Here is a 24770-nt window from a genome sequence, read left to right on the forward strand (position 1 = left end):
TGCAGCAGGAGTGACATCACCAGCACAGCACCACTGATTAAAAAATGCCTTTCCCATTTTTGGGGTGCATATGATTTGCAGACAATGAGATGAAGTTACATGCACCCTGAAATCAAATAAGGAACTTGTTAATGAGAAGACTGGTGTGAACACACTCTTACCATGTAATCCCATGTATGTTTACTTAGAAAGAGCTCAATTGTTGAATAGGGGTTATTACTGATAAAAGTGCACATTATTGTAACCTGTTGTCTTAAAGAGCAAGCTCCCATTTACATGAAGTAAATTCCAGACAGCCGGAATCCTACTGGCAATTTAGGCATGCGCAAGTGCAATCTGATATGTTGCAATGAAAAACTGCCTCTAATTAGTAAGGTGCTGGTTATCTTCCCAGTTATACATTTGGTTGCTCAGTGGACACACATCCAGGAATTAGAGTGACAACTTGTTAATTAGCAGATCACTATTGCGAGTTATGATATGTCATTTAGCACACCTAAATGGTCAACAGGATCCCAACCAGCATTGACAGAGGCTCTAAGTACAGTATTCAAGTCTTGCATTCATTGCAGTGCTACAACTGATTCAGAAGACTGGCAAGGCTGTTAATGGGAGCCAATATTATTGAGTGGAGCAGCACAATTTCAGGGCTGTTCCCAGGCTCAATTCACAGTGTTTCTAATCCTTTAGAGCAGTGGTTCCCAACCTTGGGTGACTCAAGAGTTCTTGGACTGCATTTCCCAGAATTCTTCGCCATTAGCTGTGCTGGCTGAAAGCTGCAGTCCAAGAACACCTGGGTTACTCAAGGTTGAGGGTCACTGCTCTAGATGGCTTGTGCTTAGGATACATTGACTGTCTTTTTCCATGTAACCCTGCTGTCCACTCAATGAAATCTTCTGAAGAGACTCCTGTTCATATCTTAGAGAGAGACAATGCATTTTCATTATATTTTCTGTATTATTGTACTTCATTATTTCTGTGCAATGGTGGGTCCACTGCATCTTTAGTTTCCCATTTGTGACCTTGTTATTATTTTTTAAAGAAAAAATCACAGACATGCATGTATTTCCAGATATGTTTCCTCTTGCCTGTTTGCACAAGATTTGCACCTGTAGCCATCTCTTGTCAATGTTGATGAGGGCTACATCCTCCATGGTGTATATACCACCTGTTTCTGCTCTCCTGCTCCCCAACTGTTTGTCAGATTGCCATCCCTGAGCTGGGGATTTTCCATGGCTGCTTCCCCAGAGTAGCATCTGTGGCTCAAGTTAGGCCCCAGAACAATGCTAGCTGTCACTGAATGGCTGGGGAGCAGATGATGAATTGCCTTGGAGGAAGAACATGTGCCTACTGCTCTTGAAAGGTTTGTGTTTTGTGTAGTGGGATATGTTTAGCAGTAGCAGGGGAGAAAAAAGAATGGTACCTGCTATAGCTTCTTATAAATAAGCCCCAGAGAGCTATAAGCCTGCAATCACATTTTAGTACCTGTGTTGGGTGCAGGAAAGGAAGGATGGTGAATTGCAGTAGTTCTGTGCCAGTAGATTTATAGTGCTCAGTCTTTCCTCCGTCAGCCCACTCCATGGAAAAGTTGCACAGAATTCTGTATACTTCCAGTATGAAATTCTTAGTCACCTATGGCTACCAGTATGAAGAGATTCAGCTTAGTGTAGTAGACAGAGTCTTGGACTAGGACTCATGAGAGAGAGGTTTCAAAAACCCTCTTGGCCATAGGAAACTAACGGGCTGGTAATGATAAACTGCTCCTTTAACATCTCATTTACTGCAAACATCCTGTTAGGGCCAGCGTAAGCTGGAAGCAACTTGATGGCACATAACGACATTACTACTGTATTGGAGTAGTGCTTAATAGATTAGAGCACTGAGATGCTAAGCTATATCTTCAGGATGTGTGTAGGATAACCATTGCATGTATATAAACACTAGTACCTAAATATTTTCCTTGGGGAGACATGTTTCACAGAGAGAAAAAAAGTGGATGGGGTTATTTTCAGTTTTGAAGAAGGGTAAAAGTTGAGATTATTTAACAAAGTGGCAGAGCTCTGATTGGCTTCTATTTTAGTTAAAATTTTCCTTGGAGCTACATTGTATCATTATATAACATAATTTCTCAGGGAGTTGTGGGATGGGAGAGTGGTGGGAGCCACCACTAAGAGAAAATAAATCAGTAGTTGTCAGCTGGCAAGTCATAGGAACAGTTCCACTGATGCCACCACTGTGAAACTGGAAACTGAATGAACAAAGACAAAACATGCCCAGGCAAAAGGCTCACTTTTTCCCTTCCCTGCCACATCACTTACTTACTTACTTAAATTATTTTTATCCCGCCTTTCTCCTTAAAAAGAACCCAAGACAGCTTACATCATTAAAAGACAATGTTTTAAAAAAAACCCCTAGGTATACAAATGTTTAAAAAGAATAAAAGTACCGTATTTGTCGGCGCACAAGGCAACCGACCATATAAGATGACCCCCCCAACAGGAGGAGGAGGAAGAGGGAAACGAGTGGGTGGCGGGCGAGCGAGCGCGCGGCTGGCTCAGCGGCGCGGGGCGGCGGGCAGCCCGGCGGCGGGCTCTGGCTGCTCAGGCATGGCAGGCGGTGCTTCCCTCCCTCCATCCAGACCGCCTGCCTGCCTGCCTGCCTGCCCGGCCAGCGTGGTCCCGCGTCATTCAGTGCACCCGGCGTACAAGACAATCCCCCCACTTGGAGGCATGTTTTTTGGGCCCAAAAAGTCGTCTTGTACTCCGGCAAATACGGTATTACATTAAAAACAGTATTAAAATCAATACTAAAACAAATTTAAAACAACAGAGCACAAGAATCCATTTAAAAACCTCTCTCAGACCACCAGTTATTAAGGTAAAGCCTTCCTGAACAGAAAGGTCTTTGCCTGCTTGTGGAAGGGCAACAATGATGGGGCCAGCCTGGCCTCCTGTGGGAGGGGGTTCCAGAGTCTGGGAGCAGCAATAGAGAAGGCCCTCTTCCATGTTCCCACCAAACGCACCTGTGAGGGTGATGGGACTGAGAGAAAGGCCTCCCCTGATGATTTTGATGTCCGGGCAGGCTCACCTGAACATTATCATTCATAAACCTTTGGCCAGTCTTTGTTTCTATACTACCTTTAAATATTTTAGCTAGTACCTTGGCAAATAACGTTCCATGACCCATGCCGAGCTTAAGCATCACTAGAGTGGAGGCTGTAGTAAGAGAGACAGTCTCAAAAGGCAGCCAGGGATAGCATTTTCAGTTTTAAAAAAATTGTGCAACATGCTCAGTAAAATGTATTATTGGAGGTACGCTTCTTGCAAGAGAAAATTGGATTAAAATTAAAACTGAATGTAACTTGGAATGTCCACTGCAGTGAATTCCCTAAACCAGATTCCTACTTAAGCATTGGCTGGCTGGTAGTCCCACAGAATTTTGCAACCTTCTGGGAATCATTTCTTAAAATGGAACGTAACCAAGCACAGGGAAGAAAACTCTCAGCGAAGACGGAAACCCAAAGAAGGAAGTTGGTGTTAAACAGTCGCTTTTGAGAGAATGGGACACATGGAGCTAGTGAGCCAGGAAATCTTTCTCTAGAAGAATATTTCTAGTGGGGGCTGGTGCTCTTCATAAACTGAATTGCATGAAAAGGATTATACTTTGTGATGGAATAATTTGGAAATGTTCTGCGTTTTGGTGTTTAATTTATTATTTGACACGTTCCTCCGCTGTCCCCGAACTTAACTGTAAAGTAATTATAAGAATTACGGCTTGAACTTAGTTCATTTCCTCCAGCCTCTCCAACCCTTATTTCTCATTCATCACATGTTAAATTTAGATTGTGAGCTTAGCGGAGGGGCCAACATGTTGCTTACTCTTCGAAGTTGCTGTGGGAGCCTTCTTGGTTAAAGTGCAGGGCATAACATTTACAATTTTTAAAAAAATTCACATGAAAATTCATATGCATTTTTTGTGTCTCTTCCTTCCAAATGAAACATTTTTGTATATTTTGTAATTTTGCCTAATTTGTACATTTTCAATCAGTTTTCTATAATATATAATAAATTTTTGTACCCCCTCTGCCCATAAATGTGCCTTTCTTCATAAACATGTGCTGAATGCATAACTTTTATTGTAAGCTTTTTGGCTGGAGAACTGCATTGTGGCATTTGAAAAACTGAATATTTTTTGCAAGCTGATTCAGGATGTGTAAAGTACCGTAGGTAAGTTCACATTAAATACAAACGAAAGTGTATTTCCCCCACCCACCCCAATACATCAGTACTAACAAAAATTCCCAAACAGTTGTAACTTACCATGAAGATTTTCCTCTCCAGCCCCTGCCCCTCTGCCCATTAAGTGATAATATACAAATAAGGATGTGTCTGCCTTTGGGGACAGCTTTCCAGATCATTGTTGCCATCCATGAAAAGGGTGTGTTCCTTCTGCCTTACCTGCTGAGCTTTAGTTTGATGTTAATTGAAGCAGCATGAGTTTTTCCAATTAAAATGATGGGAAAATAAAGTATAGCTATCAGTTCTTTTGATTTCTTTGTTGGGTAGGCAACCATAATAGAACCTGCAAAATTCTATATTCTACTAAACTCATTCTCTGAATATATATGTTTAGGTATCTAAAACAGCATGTAAGTGCAAGATACCAGCAGGCTTGATGAAGTATGAAATATACTTTGGTGAAAAAATACCCTAAGATGGAGGGAATACTGAAATGGCCCCCTGTTGTTTGAGTATGCTTAGTAAGATCAAGAATGGTAAGTGACTGCTAGAGGGAAAGAAAAAAAAATCAGAGATGGAATAGAATATTTTGGAAAAGAGCATGGCTGATGGGCTGAACCCTAAGCACCCCTGTGGTCAAAAGAGTCTAGATGGATGCCTGATGAAACTTTAAAAAATTGGTAATGATAACAAGAAGAAAAAGTAAAAAGTGACAGAAATAGGATAAGAATCCGAAAAGCAGCATTTCAGCAACTGTCACATGAGGCAGAGAACACTGTTACAACAATCAGTGCACAGAAATAGAAAAGGTCAACAAGAGAGGGAAAAGATCTCTTTTATACGAAAAATGAAAAGAAAATTTAAGTAAAGATTAGGAATGCTGAATAATCAACCATGGAATATATTATCTGATCCAGATAAAATAAAGAGAAGTTGTAAACAATACAATGGAGACAATATAGAAGAGGTGCAAAGGTGATAGATAATTTTAAAGAAAAAACTTGTGATTAAGAACCTAGAATTCTAGAAAGTAAAGTGAAAGGCACTCTTCAAGCATATGGAAGAAGTAAATCACTAGGAATGGACAGGATATGAACAGAATTCTTTTATACTAGACAGATGGAATTTGTTGAAATCCTAAAACTAATATCCCTATGGATATGGAAGGCAAGAAAGCATTCAGTTCCAGTCACTGAGAAAGGAGGTGTCAAAGAGTGCAGTAACTATAGGGGCACTGCATTAATTTCCCATGCAAGCAAATCAATGCTCAAGGTTTTACAACAGATTTTTTTTACCATGCATGCAATGAGAAGATCCCAATGTTCAAGTTGGATTCTGAAAAGCAAGAGGCATTAGACATCATATTACAAATATACATTGACTGTTACTGGATAACAAAGACCAAGATCATCCCTACTGTGTGGTTTCCAGTTACTTTGTTGAGATGTGCAGTTTGGACACTGAAGAAAGCTGATAGAAATAAAAATAATGTTCTTCAAAATATGGTGTTGGAGGAGAGCTGTAGAGATAACATGGACTGTCAGAAGGACAAATAAGCAGGTACTAAATCTAATCAGCTGTCCAGTATGGTGTAGTGGATACAGTAACAGACTAAGACTGAGGAAGCCTGGATTCAAATTCCCACTCACCTATGGAAATTTAGTAGGGGTATGGAATAGGTAAAACAACTCTTTAAATACCTTACTTATGTGGAAAGCCCTACTAGTGTCTATACAAATTGATGGCACATAACAACAACAGATCAAATCAAGCCAGACCTTTATCTAGAAAGAAAAAATAAGTAAACTGTGGCTGTCATATTTTGGGCACAAGTCTCACTGGAAAAGAAAATAATGCTGGGAAAAGTGGATTACAGCAGGAAAAGAGGAAGACCAAATATGAAATGGATTCACTCAATTAAAAAGCCATGCCATGGCCTTGAGTTTGCAAGACCTTAGCAGGGTGGTTAATGATAGGACCTTAAGGAAGTCACTGATACGGTTTGCCATACATCAGAAATGACTTAATGGCATACAACTGTAAATTAAATAATTACCAGTTACATGTTATTTATGCAACACTGTCAGATAACTAATTTTGTCTTAGATCTTTCTCTTACCTCCTCTCTTTAATTTTTTAAAATTACTGTATTGTTTATTATCCAAAGTGTTTAATTTTGAAGTACTCTCTTCTACATCCACAACATGTCTTGGAACAATTTGTTCTTATCCTACGCCCTGCAATAGAGCAATTTATTAAAACTTTATTTTCTGCGGAGAAAATGTTGGCAGTAGTTACTCATCCACCTGTCTTCCTTAATAAGACACTAATACATGAATTAAAATATGTTTCTTTTGGAAGTAACCTTTAGTTGAGAGAGCACAATGCTAGACTGAGGAGCCAAGGGTCTGATTTAAAGCCAACTGAAACCAATTATTATTCCCATTAGTTCCAGTGATCTATGGTTTTGGCCTGAAACACATCTGTGCTCTCCTTTTAAGTGTACACAAAGGGCAAACTAGTATGTGGTGTTTCCACAGCCAAACATAGAAGCTGTTCAGCACAAGGAAGATCAAACTCCATAAATTTTATTGTAACAACATATGCAGATCTGCAATTAAAAAAATTGAAAACTGATTGTGTTTGCCTATCATAAGTGTTGCAGTCTTACTTAATTATATACACATCATAGCAGCACAGCCGATACATTTGCATGCATCCATAAGCCCATTAAGTTTCAGGGACCTTCATCACAGAAAGTATACAGTATATTGAAATACTAACCAAGCAGTCCTCATGTGGTATAGAAGAGCATATCTACCACAGAGACACTGCAGAATTCAAAGCTGCCCCTTTATGGAGTGTATCATTAATTAATTTTAGCAGTAGATTTATACCCATGGAGTTTTCTGCAGGTGCAATGGCGTTCTTCCACTGGTGGAGTGGCACTTTTGAACCCTTGAGAGTACCCTGTTTTAAAAGTGAGATGTGCTGTGCAAGTTATTTGCAGACCTCTTCATTTCACTTAATTTGTAAGGAAGGGAATATGCTTTAAAAATAAGCCAAATATTAATTTGGACTCCCAGAATGGTTCACAGTCCTTGGTTGAACTCCTTTTTGAATTGAACAAATAAAACCTGATCCACATATTCATTTTTTTAAAAATTAACTATTGCATTTACTGTTTAGTAATGTAATTATAGACCTAAAATCTTCCTAATTAAACCAAAATGTTTGGAATATGTAATAACAGGGCTATACTGCATAATCTCTCATTTTGGTTTTCAGCTATTTCTGGGTAGTTATTTGGAAACTTAGATGGTGCAAAAAGAAAAAGAAAAAAAAGCAGAGTTTTCACATTCTGTTCCCTGCCACTGTTTTCTTCAGATGCTTCTCCTTTCTACTTCCTGCATTAGTCACCTGAGTAGTTTCAGCCATTCAGGAAGTATAAACAGAATAATGCCCTGACACTGTGTAACCGTAACATGATTTAATTAATATGATTCCTGGGACCATCCATGTGACAAGCAGCACAATCTTATGCACGCTTACTCCAAAGCAAATTCCAGTTAGCTGAATGAGGAAAGAATGGATACAATGACAGCTTCATACAGCGCTCTTACTATGACTTTCTAGGCAGTGGCTGAAATCTTGTTGACACAGCTCATCCTGGTGGTGACCATTCTCTGCATGTTGAGAGCAAATAAACAATTCAGAATAACAACAGCGTCTACTAGATGGGAGTATAATCCTGAGCATTTTTATTCTGAACTCAATAGAATTTAACTGGCTGAAATCCTCTTGGCACACTGGCATGCATGCAAGGATGGTGATGACATCTGTGGTGACCTCTTATCACTAGTTGAACGTTTCTAACCTTTCACCCCTGCCCCTGCCAGGTTCCAAGGCTCCCGAGGTATCCCTTCCATTCCAGGAAGGACTTTGGGGGCCTTGGAATCAAGGAGAGCCTTTTCTGAAAATGGTCACCGCCAGGATGAGCTGTGCCAACAAGATTTCAGCCACTGCCTAGAAAGTCATAGTAAGAGCGCTGTATGAAGCTGTCATCCTATCCATTCTTTCCTCATTCAGCTAACTGGAATTTGCTTTGGAGTAAGCATGCATAGGATTGTGCTGCTTGTCACATGGATGGTCCAGGAATCACATGCTCAACAGCAGAGCTACATTACTTTTATTATTATTATTATTATTATTATTATTATTATTATTATTATTATTATTATTATTATTATTATTATTATTATTATTATTATTATTATTAGTAGTAGTAGTAGTAGTAGTAGTAGTAGTAGTAGTAGTAGTAGTAGTAGTAGTAGTAGTAGTATTACTATTACTATTACTGTTATTACTGTTATTACTGTTATTACTGTTATTACTGTTATTACTGTTACTATTATTATTATTATTAGCCAATTAAATCAATTCTGAGTTATGCCTACCCTTTTCAGGGTTTTCCAGGTGGAGAAAACTTAAAAGCGCTTTACCATTCCCTTTTTCTGGGGGCGCTCTGGTTAGTGTAAATGGAGGTTAGTGTAAATGGAGAGCCAGATATACCTCCAAGGAAAGTCCAAAATATTGGAAAAGAGCTGTTTCTGGATGCTGAAACAATTTCTGAAAAATTGATTAGGCAATCTTGTGTAAAAATGTAATACAGTGGTGCCTCGCTTAACGAGCGCACCGTTTAACGAAGAATCCGTATAGCGATCCCTTTTTGGGGATCGCTATACGGATCAGCCCCAATCGCCGCACTCGCTTTGCGACGATTGGGGCGTCTGGCGGCCATTTTGGAGCCGCCGAACAGCTGATCGGCGGCTCCAAAATGGCCGCCGCATGACCCGAAATGGCCCCTATCAGTGTTTTCGCGCCCTCCCCTTGCTTACGGAGGTCGCGAAAACGCTGCGGGGGGGCATTTCGGGTCATCCGCGGCCATGATCGGCGGCTCCAAAATGGCCGCCGGACGCGAAAACATTGCTGGAGGGGTAAGTTTCCATGCTTATTGGAATAGGCTTTCCTTACCCGCACAGCGATGTTTTCGTATAGCGAAGGTTAATCCGGAACGGATTAACCTCGCTATACGGGGCACCACTGTAAAAGCAACAATGGTGATATAATGTGGTAATGAAACTCAAAATGGTACCTATTCTGAGTATATAGCTAGCTGCTACATATTCATCAAAGTATTAGACAGACTTCCATCTCATGGGCCACTGTGTAAGCCAGGGATGGGCAACTTGGAGTTCACCAGATGTTGGACCACAACTGATCCCTCACCACAGGCTGTGGTTGGAAAGGGATGTTGGTAGTTGGAGCCCAAGGACATCTGGAGGAGTATAGGTTTTCTGCCTCCATCCACATCCATCAACAAAGGAGACTGAGTGCAAGGAGGATGGGGTGATTGTATTTTTGTATATCTCCATCTGCTCTCTAACCTTTCACAGGGAATTTCTAAAGCATTCAAGGTAGACTAAACAAGAGACAGTCGAAAGTATAGGTTTGCTTCTTCTGGATTTTAACATGCAAATGCTTGAACTATAAATCTCTGAACACCATTTTAATTAATAAACAAACTCAGTGTGGAATCTGTCTTCTTTCATCTGAATCAATAAATAGAGAAGTCATGAGAAAAGGACCTTTCCCCCCTAAGGGAGTTTCTTCTTTTTAATGTTGACTCAGATTGTTAGTGATTACACTTGTCCCTGTTTCTGGTTCCACACTAAATCAGCTCTGCTCCTTTCCGAAGATCTTGATATGTTGCCTCATGCTTTCTGTCCATGTCTCACTTTATTTATGGCAATTAGTTACACAAATAAACTGTCCAAATTAAAATATCGCACAGCTAAGGCTTGAGTAGATTTTTACATTGCTTTTCACAGACAGCAGTCCTTTCTGTGACTTATTCTCTATTGGTCTTTGTGAAACTAAATTCCCCTAATTTAAAAAGCTTCTTCTGACAAATGAAACAGCAATGCACTATGGTTGGACAATACATTTTTTATCTATCAGGGTTACATTTAACAGTTTTCCTCCAATTCCTGGCTGCATCCCAGTTTTGGCTCTGAGAAGGTCCTAGACCTTGGGATATTTACTTTTCTAGACAGCAACTCATAGAAGTCACAATCCATAGCCATGTCAGGGAGAGCTCTGTATGCAAACATACAGCCACATTCTGCAACACGCGATGTTCATGAGAAAAAAAAGATCAAAACCCACCCTTTTTAAAAAATAGAGACTTGCACCTTTGTTCATGGCATGAAGTCCATGTCTACTCAGAAGACATACAGAGTTTAATGGCACTTAATCCAAGGTAAATGGTTATAAGGTAACAACAACGACAGTGTCCCATATAATGTTATAGCCCTCATTATTTCATAGCAGTCATTGGACCCAAATCTGCTAGTTTTTGGACCGAAACACACAGAATCCCTTGACCAGCATGATTAGCAATGGCCGTAATAGCTGAAGGAATCTAGGAGCTCTGCATTTGATTTGCAGAACGACTGGATGAACTAGAAATGAAGGAGCTTTTGAAGAATAATTTTCATGTCATCCAAAACAGAAGAGAAAGGGTCACCATGGTCCTCACTGTCACTCTTTCAGAAATTGGTGAGCTTTATGCCCATCTGTGATGATGATTCTCACCACATATGAAATGCCTAAGTTCTCCCTTCAAATGTTATCTCAGAAGTATAAAAATAGGAAGTGTAAATGATCAGTGATCTGCTTTTCAACACCTTATGTGAGAAAGGGAGTTACTTTAAGGCTCCAGCATTTTCTGCTTGTCACCTGGAAAAAAATAGTGTGTTAATTAGCACAACGGAGAAGAATTATATAATTCTTGAAAATCAATCCAAATATTTATCAGCATCAAGGTTTCTGGAAATGTGGCTTTAAGGTTCATTGCTCCACACATTGCTGAATGTCATATGAAAATGGTTGTGGGGAGGGGGGGAGCCCTGGAATACACAGAACTCAAAGTAAAAGGCAAGCTTTGTAAAAGAAAAGAAAAAAGATGTTACATAATTTAGAGCTTCAAGCTAAAAACCATAGCAAAAAAAATCACGCATATAACTGGCTTGCATGCACAGTAATATTCCAGCAAGGTCCAGAGACCAAGCAGTATCCTCAGAAATTATGATAAATCATAAAGAAAATGTACAGCACTGCACCAGGGCATTATACATGAATACAAAGGCTTCATCTCTTTTAAAAGCTTATTGCTTTAGGTATGGTGCACCCCTTATTTCAATGCTGCTTTATAAAGTATTTTCTCTGTGTGCACGTCAGAACTCTTATTAAATAAAATCAACACAGCCAATAGCAAATGCAGCTCTCCAATATGCCTATCCAAGGGGTTCCTGGAAATTTCTTTATGGAACATAGACTCTTCTCACTATTAAAGGTGAAGAACCTTGGTGAGTTCAAAATTATTATTTTTTAAATCGACACGTTAAAGTATAGGATTTTTTAAAGTATTATTAGTAATAATACTAAGTATTTTTAGGTAGATTTATGCACCCTCTCCTGATCTTTCCTTCAGTGAACTCAGAATGGCACATATGGTTTTCTCTTCCCCATTTTATCCTTACAACATTTTTGTGAGGTAAATCAGAATGGGGGAAATGACCAGCCGAAGTTACCCACAAGTTTTGCGGCCTACAAAACACTTGAAGCTGGTGTGTTATCAGTATATACTCATTGTTATAGAATAAATACATTTATAAATAAATGAATTTGTGAGGATGTTAATATTTTTATACCACTCTTCAGAAATCCAGTTCTGTGAGACTTGCTACAATTTAGCATCTAAAAAACTGGTCTTGTTGATTAAAGTGCTCTTGTGAGTGAAGCGTATACAGTATTGTATTCTTGAAGGCTTTCAGGGCCAGGATCACAAAGTTGTTGGTGGACAAAGATGACTGAATCAGTGTGGTCTTAGTCCATGTGGTTGCCCTCCCTCGGGGCCTAGATATTGCTTCTCTCAAGCTCCCAGAACTCAGTTAGTATGGCCAATAGCTTGGGCAGTTGTAGTCAACTAATAAACTATACCAAAATCGTACAACTCAGTGGGTTGGAGTATCTGGTTCCAAACATTCAAATCCCTGGTGTGTCTTCTAGGAGAGGGGCCATCTGAGATCATATGGTATGCATGTGGGTGTGATAGAGTTAAGTGCTGTGACCTACATGGCCTTGGCCAAACCTCAGGGTCCCAGAGCACCACCAGAAGGAGGGACTGGTAAATCACTTTTAAACACTTATATGTGAGTTGGCTTTACTCATTGCAGAGCACCTCTCAACCAAGCACTCTTTGGAACAAAGAGATGAGACACAAGAGCATAGACATTTTGAATGATCACATCTAGAACGCCAAGCCAGAATGGGAACTGATGATGCTGGTTAGAGAACTCTGGTAGATGCCATATGGAAAGGACTTTTTCCAAGTTCTGTCACATGACAGCAACAATAATAGGATTTGCCCTCTCTTTGGTAGCTTAATAGCTAAGCTACTTCTATGCTTCCATTTGTCTCCCAGCACATCTGAAAACTTTTTTTTTGCTCACACGTTGTTTTACAGGCTGCAGAAGAATATGTTTTTAAGTTACTCAGGAAGAAACCTAAGTCTTGTAGCAGTTAGTCAAATTCATTTGCAAAACTGTGTAATGAATGCTTTGTGGCCTGGTTTATTTTTTCAAAGGCCACCATGATCCTACTGCTAATGCTTTCCTGCATTCAATCTAAGAAGATCACATGAACTATTTTGAAGTGCAGTGCATTCATGCTGATTTTAGACATACTGTACAGAATGAAAATGTATACAGTTTGTATTGCACACCAATGTACTTTAAAGAAAAGGAAATCATGCAAAAAAGTTTTCTGTCAGGAGCCTCATGTGCAAACCTGATAAAGATCTAATTTCCCATTTATGGTTTCTAAATTCTTTACAAGATGTTCTCAGTTTTCAGTCTCTTTGTGAGAGAACAGGTTAAATTTCCAGATAACAGCTTTGATTATCCCATATTTTAAAGAACATCTTCTATTGCAGGGGATGTCAACCCCCGGTCCACAGCCTGGTGCCAGTCCATGAGCTTGCTGGAACTGGGCCATGAATACGGATCTCCGCCCCCCCCTCATAAACGTGCAGTGGGCGTGTTATGCTCACACAGTAGGTGCATCACACTCGTGGTGGGCATGTTACACTCATGCAGGGGTGTGTTGCATCTGCGGGGGGCGTGTCATGCACACCATGCTCGTGTGGGGTGCCCCCACTCCTCCCAACTGGTTTGCGGCCCCAAAAAGGTTGGAGACTGCTGTTCTATTACATTAGCTACCATATTATTTATTTATTTATTTATTTATTTATTTATCTATCTATCTATCTATCTATCTATCATCTATCTATCTATCTATCTATCTATCTATTTATTTATTTATTTATTTATTTATTTATTTATTTATTTATTTATTTATTTATTGGACTTATATACTTATATTAATGGCATAATAATAGGTACATGCCATCAGAGTATTTCCAACTTATGGTGATCTTTTCCAGGTTTTCTATATGTAAAGATAACCTTATAGCATCGTTGGAAACTCTTATTTGCAAATGATAAAATGAACTGCTGGATAGCTCAGTAGTGAAGGTCTCTGACTGTAGCCAGATGTTGGGAGTTCAATTCCCCAGTGTGCCTTCTTGATGGGGGCTGGACTTGATGGTCCATAGGATCCTTTCCAGCTGTTCAGTTCTGAGATGAAGAGGACAGAGGGGATTTAATAGGTGTAGAAGAACAAACATAGCATGAGAATATGCTCACATTTTAGATATTAAATGTTAGCCAGTGTTATCTGTTGCAAATATCAAAATACACTTCAGAATAGAAGAGGTCTCTGAGTAAGAGATAAGGAAATAATAAAAGGTTTAGGAGGGAAGCGGAAGGAAAAGATATGGGTCTTTCTGTATTTCTGAGAAGGAGACAGGAAGAATGACGGATTATGTTCAGGAAGACCATTTTGGGAGAAGGGAAAAGGAAGAGATAGAGGACAAAGAGGAAGGAAGATCAAAATGTTCTGAGCCAAGTAAGGTAACAAGCCAAGGAAGGACAAAGGAGGAGCTAAAGTGCTTTAAAAATTAAAAGAAATATTTGGGAGGAAAGTGATGGGCCACCAGATCCAATTAAGGGATCAAAAGACAGCAGTAACACGATCATAATGAATTCCATAGGGTTAACTGTTCATTTATTATATTAAGTATTAGAAAGAATAGGTCAAGAAGACCATTTTGGTAATGGACCATTTGTTTTTACATGCAGTCAAGTTGCTTCTGACTTATGACAACTGTATGAATGAGTGATCTCCAAAAAATTGCGTCCTCAGCAGCCCTGCTGAGCTCTTGCAAACTCAAGCCTGTGGCTTCCTTTAGCAAGTCCATCCATCTCATATGTAGTTTTCCTCTTTTCCTGCTGCTTCCAACTTTTCCCATCATTATTGTCTTTTCTAATAAATCTTCTCCATGATGTGACCAAAGTAGGACAGCCTCAATTTCAAAATTTTTTGCCTCCAGGCTTGATTTGCCCTAGGACCCCCTTGTTTATCTTTCTAGCAGTATAAAGTATTTATAAAGCTCTCCTCAAGTACTGTATTTCAAGTGAATCAATTTTTTTCCCTGTCAGCTTTCTTCACTGTCCAGCTTTTAAACCCATACACAGTAAATGGGAATACAGTAGTGTGGATGATCATGACTTTGGTCTCCAGTGACACATCTTTGCATGTAATGATTTTTTTTCTAGTTCCTTTATTGCTGCCCTTCTCAGTCTCCAGCTTTTTCCAATTTCTTGGCTGCAGTTTCCATTTGGATTGATGATTGAACCAAGATATAAAATCTTTGCAATATGATCTTGAGTGCCTCTTCCTTTTCAGAACCCAGCTTGACCATCAGGCATTTCTCACCCCATATAAGGTAAAAGTCCTTGTCACTGCATCTTGAACATCACTTCGTTTGTATGGGAAATTAGAGCAAAGACCCTATACTTACTGCAAGCGTTCTAATTTTATTGGAAAGCCGTGTGGATATGATTCCTTTATAAAGCATCTTTGAGCGGTGTGTATGTGCAGCTTCACTTAGAAAAAATAAAAGTGAAATGCAAAACTTCCTCTTGGATAAGAGGGCACTGAGGGTTCACACTGAATGGAACAGTGACCCTATTTAGCTGTGTCAAGGCCATACCAAAAAGGGTGTGTAAAGTTGACCATATTAACAGACCATTTTTAGCTGTTATCCTTTCCATCAAGAGCAGACCTTTTTCAAAACTAATGGGTCTTAATTTCCCATTTAAGAGCAAGCCACTTGAAAATACTCTGTATAATAACAGGGAGAGCATGCAACCATATGTTGTTGGGAAAGCCCATTTCTCCCCAGCTGCTAGAATGAACAAGAAGTCTGGAGGAGAGATAAATGAATGGCAGCTAATCTGTTGCTATTTTTTTTTAAAGCGGGAGGTGGGGAAAACAGTCCTGGAGCTTCAACGTTGTGAGCTGTGTCTCCACTACAGCAATACAAGAACTTGGAACATGTATGTTTTTGAACCACAGCATCCAGAATGCTAAATATCCTGCTGGTTGGGAGACTTGTGACAGTTGTAGCCTTTAAAAAGTACCTTTTCCAGGCTCTGCCTAGCTCATTAGGAGAAGATGCGTGGAGCCAAAGCTGAGATCTTCCCTGTGATGTACCACTGAGCTACAGTCCCCCTCCCCAGTCAGATATACCCAGAAAACCAAATAATTCCAAGCCCGCCCTCTTTCCATCCAAGGCTGCAAGGCTGGCTGGTGTTTACAGAACTATATGCACAAGACAAAGGAAAGGGCAGAATGCTTATACATATCTCTCAGCACAGCTTTGCCTTTTATCTGCCTTTGCCTACCTTAAATATCAACATTTATTACTTAGGAATTTTGTTTTTAAGTTAAAAACTTCCAACTGAAACTTGCTTCCCAGAGCAGCCAGAAATATTTGAATGCTTAAGGCTTCCAGTCTGTGATTCAGAGAATTATTTATAAGACGGCTGATTCTGGGACATCAACCGTATACATTCAAATTGCAGGAATGAGTCAACGTTTGTAGGAGGTAATTACTACCAGAAAGAACATGTAACTTTTGTAGGTTCCTCTTTAAGCTGTCCACTCAAGAGCGGCACATTCTAAAAATAGCATACTTTGTTATGCTGTTAACCCAATCTTACTGTACAGAGTGGTTTCATATACAGAATCTCTAGAGGCTGAGACCTGTGGTTGAGGATTCGTGCGGGCTTTATACCCAATCTACACCATGTAATTTCTTTATGGTGGCACTCAAGTGAACTTGTCATCCCCGAAGCTGAAGGCACTGACGATGTTTCTTGCGGCCACAGTGGACAATTTCACAGACATGATATTTATGTAGCACAAATTCTTGAACTCTTTTGAAATGTCCAGTGTCAAAACAGATGTATTTTTAGGGATTCCAGAAGTTCTAAGTGCTGCTGGAGTACTTGAAGCTAAGCTTTTGGACAATCCACTACAATAGGATCAGGGCAGAGATGTGGAAAATTCTTATTTTGGAGAGAGTGGGACTGCATCTCCCAGAGTACCCTAGCTTGCATAGTCAGTAATTTTCAGTCTTTGCATGGGGAACCTTCTTGTTAACAAGAAGTACTCTGGGGCAGTGGTCCCCAACCTTGGGCCTCCAGATGTGCTTGGACTAGAACTCCCAGAATGCTTCACCACCGCCTCTGCTGGCCAGGATTTCTGGGAGTTGAAGTCCAAGAACATCTGGAGGTCCAAGGTTGGGGACCACTGCTCTGGGGGAATAGCACCTGGAGCCAAAGTGGGTTGGGGCTACTGTCCCATTTCCTGTCTACCACCTTCTTCTCTCTTCTTCTTTTCACTTTTTTCTCCCCCTCTTCAAGGGAAAGTGAGAAAGGGCTCCACCCATAATTTCTCATGTGTGTTAGTTCCCCACTGCACAAGATAGACTCAACAGTTGTTATCAAGATAGACTCAACAGTTGTTATCAAACTGTTTATGATGGTAATGCGGTGATGGGTGAGGTGGGCATATGTGCTGGATCTCCTGTTTATTGTGAATGCTTTCATTTGGGCTCTTTTTTCTTAAATGCCACATTCTACTTAGCAGAATGATAATGCGCTATCTGTATAAAGGATATAAAGCTGGCATAGCTTGCTCAGCTCAGTGAATGGAAGGATCTAGCTGTAGAACCAAGAGTCAGCATTTTTAATCTCCACTGCATCTCCTATATGACATACGAGTTGAGTTGGGACACTCTGGAGTGTGTGTGGCCTTTGTAACTGTGGGCAAAGTTCCACAATCTCAGAGCACCACCAGGAGAGACTGGTGAACCACTCCTAAGTACTTAAACTTAGAAAACGTGGAGAGGATCACCATAATTTAAAATCAATTTGACAGCACATTAGTATTGTAAGAGTTCTGAAGGTCCCAAGCCTCCCATGGAATGCCTTTCATCTCTGGGAAGCCATGGGAGCCATGGGACAGAAGGAGGAAGCCTTTAATTACCCCAGAATTGGAAATTAATACAATCTGTTCCAGGGCCCATTACAGCTTCTCAACAATAAAAGTGATTACATGGGAATGTTGGGAAATTTGGGAGAGTGGATCAGAAATGTTTAGTTTCTGAACAATCACTACCACTGCTAATGTCATCAACCTTATGCAACATAAGTTACAGCAACAGGATTTCAACCACTGATTTTTAGAAGCATTGTTTGTTACAGATCTGACTTTCTATTGGTAGAGTAAGCAAACTGGTGCCTGGTCTCCAGTATCTCATATGCCAGTGGCTCTTTACTATTTTGCTTCCATCCTTGTTCACTGATTGTGCCTTTCAGCTGAGATATCTGCTGACTATAATGTCTATCTCACAGCCCAGGGTTCAATCCCAGGTAGCCGGCTCAAGGTTGACTCAGCCTTCTATCCTTCCAAGGTCAGTAAAATGAGGACCCAGCTCGCGGGGTGGGGAGCAATCTGTAGCCTGCATAATTACCTTTCAAACCTCCCAGAGAGTGCTTGAAGCGCTATGGGGCGGTGCAGTATATAAGCAGCACACTTTGTTTTTTGCTTTGCTTTAGGAAGCCAAACTTGATTGGAAAATGATATATAAATATGCAAAACACACATCCCTATAACTCAAATATACAATATACAAGAATCTTGTTGTATGCTTCAGTTGCACATAACAATACAAAACAAGATGTGGTGTTGCCCAGTACATGATATGGAGGCTACAGCCTAGGTATTTAACCCATCCGGAGGAAGTGGGATATTTCTAGCTGGGGAGATTACTTGATGCATTTGCTGCCAGAGAAAAGCATCTCTCCTCCCAGGACTGTTGCTTTCAAAATGATTCGCCTTAACAGCAGGGATTCTCATGGGAACTGGATTTGAAAAGGGATGACTAGGAGAAAATTCATCATAGCTTTGCCCATAAAAATAGACACCTTATTGAAAGAACTTACTGTTGATTTTGCCAGGTATTAATCCATGAAAGCTCAATGTCCAGACGCTTAAACATAGGTAATGCATGTATGTGTGTGTGCGTGCATGTGTGCGTGCACGCGCACACACATGTACACATGCACACACATGCATGTACACACATACACAGTCTTGACGGAAACCTACTTGAAATGAAACCTAATGTGAGAAGTTACCAGTTGGATCAAAGTGGTTGAGCAAGCCACAATTCTGGGCAGCTAACTGTTAATAGAGGATATATGGAAAGGACTCTCACCCCCCCCCTCCCCAGTACCTTATGTGGAACTTGGCCCAGGGAAAAGAACATGATAAAGGAACTAGTCAGGGTTGACAGCCTGCCCAGAACTTTGGCTTTATGTAACCATGCCTTGGTGTCAAGACTAGAGTCTGTAAAGCAGATTTTGGAAACATTCCTTTGGTGAGTTTGGGAAGATGCAATTCAAAAATATAATACTGTATTTTGAAGTTCTAATCCGTAGCTCAGGGCTCAGGAACCTGTGGCTCTCCAAAATATTGGACTCCTTTCTATCAGTCCTAACCAGCATGGGCAATAATCAAGGATTATGACATTTGTAGTCCAAAACTTCTGAAGGCTGCTGCAAGAGGTTGTTCACCCCTGCAAGAGGTGCTTCAGAATTACATGTAACCACAAAATAACAATAGTAAAAAAACATGTGGGGATGCTGCCTCCAGAAGTGAGTAAGGGGCATTTGGGGATGAATGAAACACCCCATTTACCACTCGACAGCAGAACTTGTAGACACCTGCTTCTCGGTGTTAGATGTAGCCAGACACAATTGTTTTGTGAAATGTCTATTTGAAGTTAGCTCAGTGGCTAACTGATTTCCTGTAAGAAATGGGAAAAACTGTGACAGCTGTACCAACTGTTGGGCACTGATTGAATTGCAGCACTGATAGAAATTCCACATCACACCATACAAGTAATAAAATGTATTTCCTAATAGGCAGTGGGTAAAATGTCTTTCTTGAACACTGTGGTCGCCTCTGGCGACCTGCAGCTTGATATCTGAATAAGATGCCTGCTCTGTTGTGTCGTTGTTTGCAGTTATGGAGACAAGATGTTTTCCTCCACAGAGGCAACTCTAAAACAGCTGGCAGAAGTCAAGGAATGCAAATATAAGTCTCAGTTGACAAAGTACAAAAAGAATGTTCACAAGCGTTCTTGGAAATCTTCCTCTTAAATAAATATATAGGGTGAGGACAATGATTTGACATTAGAGGGTAGAAAGGGGATGAAAGCAAACTTTTCTGTATCTGATAGATTTCATTAGGGAATATAAATGTCAAGGCTCTTAATAAATTCTTGAAAATTAATTAGAGCTATGTGCAGCTGGAGCTGTTTTCTCTTTGTAGTCCAGATAGCAACCTCGAGGGTGTCCAGAGAATTGAGACTCTGTCTTTGAGTAGTTTCAGGCTATTTTAAATCTGGCACGACAAATAAACCCTGGCATTTCACTTTTGCCATATAATCCAAAATAGAATTAATGCTCCCAAAGGCGTTGTATTCGTAGGAGCCTGGAATCCCCTTGTGGGGTTTCCAAGCCACAGATCTTGGCATTGCTTTCTGAATGCTGATCCAACTCTCCCCATCTATACATTTAGAACCATATGATGATTGCTAGAAGCATTCAGCATCTGTGAAGAACACAACCAGTTTGGTGCACATACTGTATACCTAGATCCCACTATGCGATGCTCCTTTGCTCTTGTGCATAACTAACTTTGCCCATGTGGCTCCAGCCATGCTATGAACACCCATGTTCAGTTTCCAAAGACTCCGCATTTCATGCAGGGCTTATAGGAGAACTTTGCATCCTGGGGTGTGTGTGTGGAATCTAGGACAGCAGTAAGCAAGATGTCTCTTCATGAACATGCATGCACGTAGATGTGGCAGCTATGTCTTGGCTTTGAGCATCACATTTGTTCCTTTTCCAGCCTCAGGACTGCCAGAGTCCACTCTCTTCACGCTGGTTGTTCAGACGTGCCCAGGAAACAGGCTTCTCATTGACAGCCTAACCGATTAAAAGGCTCTTGGTGCACTCCTCTGACCAATCAGTCTAATTTAAATGTCCACAGCCACTTTGGCTATGACCACAGTGGTTTTATTTTAAAATTGGGATGGGCAGAGGGCAAATCACAGGCAATCCCCCAGGGCTCTGAATGCTGTCCCTCAGAACCCCTGAGGAAGCCCACCCCCCCATAGAACCCCCCGCCCCAATTTTAAAAAATCCAGAAGTTCCTAAGTGCATCCTAGGAGGTATGGAAAACACTTTTGCCATGTTTTGTGTCCCTCGCATCCTCACCCGACCCACACCACCCAGAATCTTTTTTTTAAGAGAAGACCTAGCCATCAGAGAGAGCTGAGGGGGGAATTTCCCATTTTAAAAAGAACATTTTTTAAAACAAAAATATTTTAGGTGAATGGGTACAGACCTCCAAGGTGTAGGTGTGGGTGCATTTAGCTCTGAGACCACTGGACATGGCTTCTGCTTGAAAAGAAGAATGATCCTTTGGGCCTTGTTGGCTGAGTAAAGTTCCGGGATGGAGGGAAGTTACCGCCCCTGCTGCCCCATCTGGCAAGGGTGGGGGCTACCGGTATGGAAAATATGGCCTGGGTGCCATGTTTACCTAATTCTGCTCCAAACCAACTGTGCCGCTGGTACAGAAAATCCACAACTACCACACCTGTAACCAGCCTCTGCTGAGAGAAAAAAAAAATCTCGGAAAAGCTCATACCAACAAAATTCCTTTCCCCGCCTCCCCAATGTTCAGAGCTACTTCCAGCAGTAAATATTCCTTTGCAGTGAAAAACAACTTTTATTCTGTAGGGAATATGAGCCTGTAAAAACATTTTATTCTTTTTTGAGCTGTGCCTTGTATCCACAAGACTGAGGAAAGTAATAGGCTTCACTCTCATAATCTAATCGTCCTTTACGTGCAGGATTTTTTTTTTTTTTACAAATCAGGGAGGGGCTAGGTCCGAACAATGCACTGTTGCTAGTCTTTTTGCCTGTGTTCTCATATTAACTGTTATTTTAATGACAGCTAATTTAAAGACCCTTAATGCATGTTCAAAACTGAGAGAAGTCTTCTTGACTCTGCTTTTCTTGCTAAGCAGTGATCCCCTCTGATAGTAAAAAATAAAAATAAAATGGCAATTCCGCCTCTATTTACTTGGGTGGGAATTTGATTAAACTCTGTGGGTCTTGACTTTTGAGGAAAAGTATATATAAATATATAAATGGCGGAATTGCCATTTTATTTTTATTTTTTACTATCAGAGGGGATCACTGTATAAATATTTTAAATTGTTAAATAAATACATATTTTAAAAACACAACTCTTTCTAGTAAAATTGAATGACTGCGTTCAGCCATAACAGCTGGTCCAGGCTTTCGGCCCTTTTTCACAGGTACTTCCGTGACGGTGAAATTCTTTCCTGGATGAGGTGGGCTGGCCTCATCTGTACAGGCCTTCAGGTAAGCAGTGGAAAAGTACTTCTGATAGTTTCCCACATGTTGTGATTTTGGTGTGCATTCATTTAAATTGCCTTTGAATGGCTTTATGGCTTCACTAGTTTTAAATTATTTTATACTGCTTGGTATAGTTATGGATCTGCTTAATGTTCATGACTCTGTTGTGGGTATGTGATTATTCCTTTGGTTTTTTTTTTTTAAATGTATTTTTGTTTTCCTTATGAATTCATATCATGGGATATTTACCGTAAAAGTGGTTGCGGGGAAGAGAGACAGTCTTCTCATAGTTCCTCTACCAGACTGTTTTAGGGAAACGAGACACAAGCTGTGCCTGATCCTCCAAAGCTGTTATTATTATTTTTACAGATGTAATGAAGACGTTTCCCTTTGCCCTACTCCACTGGCACTGATTGATTTCCATAATATTTCTCAAGATGCAGACATTTCTTTCCCAAACAAGTCATTTTGCTGGAGAACAGTTCAAGGACAGAGCTGTTATATATATTGTAGTTTCATGCTGCTTAGAAGAACTGGGAATTGGGGTGGAACGCCTTGTGCTTGTTAACAGTTTAGTCAGAAGAGGAAAGAGGGGATGCTGACATGACTTGCAGATATTTTCTCTCTTTTTCATTCAAAAATGCTTTTGTTTTTTACAGGGAAATTAAGAGTGAAAGCACAAATGTGAGCCATCCCTGATCTCTGAGAATTAATGGCTGTTCTGCATTTCAGGAGGAGGGGATTCCATTTTCCACCTGCCTTGTAACCAGAGATCCCTACTAAGGCACGTCTTGTTCTCCTCGATTCTTCTCTGCTCCTGGACATGCCAGGAATTCAGCTGCAGTTGTGAGCCAGCGTGGGTTAGATGTGAGAAATGGAAGAACTTTTGCAGCTGCTCCTGAGTCAGGGAACAAAATTTTAAGTGTGTTAAGTGTGTTAGCTGAATCGAATATCTGAAGAACAAAAACAAAAGAAAGGAAAATCTCCCAAAGCCTGTTTTTCAAAGGCTAGTTTGTGAACTAAAGGGGCTTGTTTGCAGATCAAAAATCGCAACCAGAAATGTCAAATTATGACAAAGCACTCTTCATTCTTGAGAATGGGAAAAGGGAGCAATTCTCCCTGCATTCTTGAGCCATGTTTTGCCACACACGCTGACAAAATCAAAGGGGATTGTACTTGAGGATATGAGATCAAGTCAAGCGGGGGAGCTTCTCCCAGCTGGCTGCTCTTGTACGTGGAACATAAACTCAGGCTGCCTGGCGTTCTGAAATCTTTTTGGAATAGTTTGACATATCATTAAATGGATCCTAAACTTAATAAGAGTGTGTGAAAAAGAATGTTCTGCAGGCACTTGTGATATGGAGGACAGAATACATCAGGGAAAATATTATTAGGTATTTCACAGGTGACTAAATGGAAGCAAAGTAGTTTGATCCATGTCAAAGGCTGTATTAAAGCCTATTTGGGAATATCAGTGGGGGCACCCTGTGTTATCCCATAATGCCATCTTGACAAAGACTGCCTTCTTAGGTATCCCCTGAAAACTCCAAGCCATGGCAAGGTTAACAATCAATCCGTGACATTCAGTCATGTAGGTATCCCCAATAGGGTGGCCATGTGATCTTTTTCAGAATAGAATAATGTCTACTTGGATGGTTATTGGTAGCAATCTTCTTCCTGAGGATGTACTTCATCTGCAGAGCTGTCTGATCCAAATCTGATTTGAGATAAAGAACTATCATAAGGGAGAAGAGCAGTAGCCTACAGGGTGACCATAACTCTATCATTGAACAATTGATTAAGTAGGCAGCTTTATAGGTCATTTAGCCACTGGCTTCCCCAGAATGGTGATATTTATTGTGTTTTTATTGAAATGATGCTAACCCTGATTATTTAATTACCAGAAATGGCTGCACCTTGGATGAGCTTGCCACCAGCAGCAATTTTGAATATTTAAAGATGGACAGAGAACAGAAATAGGTTAAGTAGGTAAGTAAGTAGATAGATGGATGGATAGATAGATAGACAGACAGACAGGCAGGCAGGCAGGCAGGCAGGCAGGCAGGCAGAGAGACAGACAGACAGACAGACAGACAGACTGACTGACTGACTGACTGGTTGGTTGGTTGGTTGGTTGGTTGGTTGGTTGGTTGGTTGGTTGGTTGGTTGGTTGGTTGGTTGGTTGGTTGGTTGGTTGGTTGGTTGGTTGGTTGGTTGATTGATTGATTGATTGATTGATTGATTGATTTTGGAAGTGGCTCACTCCACAACCTGAACAGCTGCCTCTCTGCCATTTGGCACACCGAATCAGATAGTAATTTGGATATCACATTTATATGAAGGAGAGTTCCATATATTTAGAAATCTGAATATCATCCCAGATCAGTTCAGAGAGACCCCCAGGCTGTATTTGATTGAATCAGCATGAAGTTCATGATAGTTAGCAAAAACAAGCAGCCAATGAAATGCAGTTAAAGAT

The 24770-nt window shown here is 40.5% G+C and overlaps 1 long non-coding RNA gene across 2 annotated transcripts in view; it reads left to right on the forward strand.

Annotated features, from left to right (window-relative positions):
- The window catches only part of LOC110082878 (uncharacterized), a 36907-nt gene that overhangs the window by 10143 nt on the left and 1994 nt on the right, over positions 1–24770 (forward strand). The window contains exons 1-4 of one of the 2 annotated variants that reach the window (XR_013537756.1): positions 18209–18246; positions 22231–22297; positions 22951–23075; positions 24196–24271. This is a non-coding gene — a long non-coding RNA (uncharacterized LOC110082878). Of the gene's footprint in view, positions 1–18208; positions 18247–22230; positions 22298–22950; positions 23076–24195; positions 24272–24770 lie in introns of those variants that run through there. The other variant, XR_012088225.2, reaches the window with a different exon arrangement.

This window comes from Pogona vitticeps, chromosome 6, assembly GCF_051106095.1.
Source record: "Pogona vitticeps strain Pit_001003342236 chromosome 6, PviZW2.1, whole genome shotgun sequence".
Lineage (NCBI taxonomy): Eukaryota > Metazoa > Chordata > Lepidosauria > Squamata > Agamidae > Pogona > Pogona vitticeps.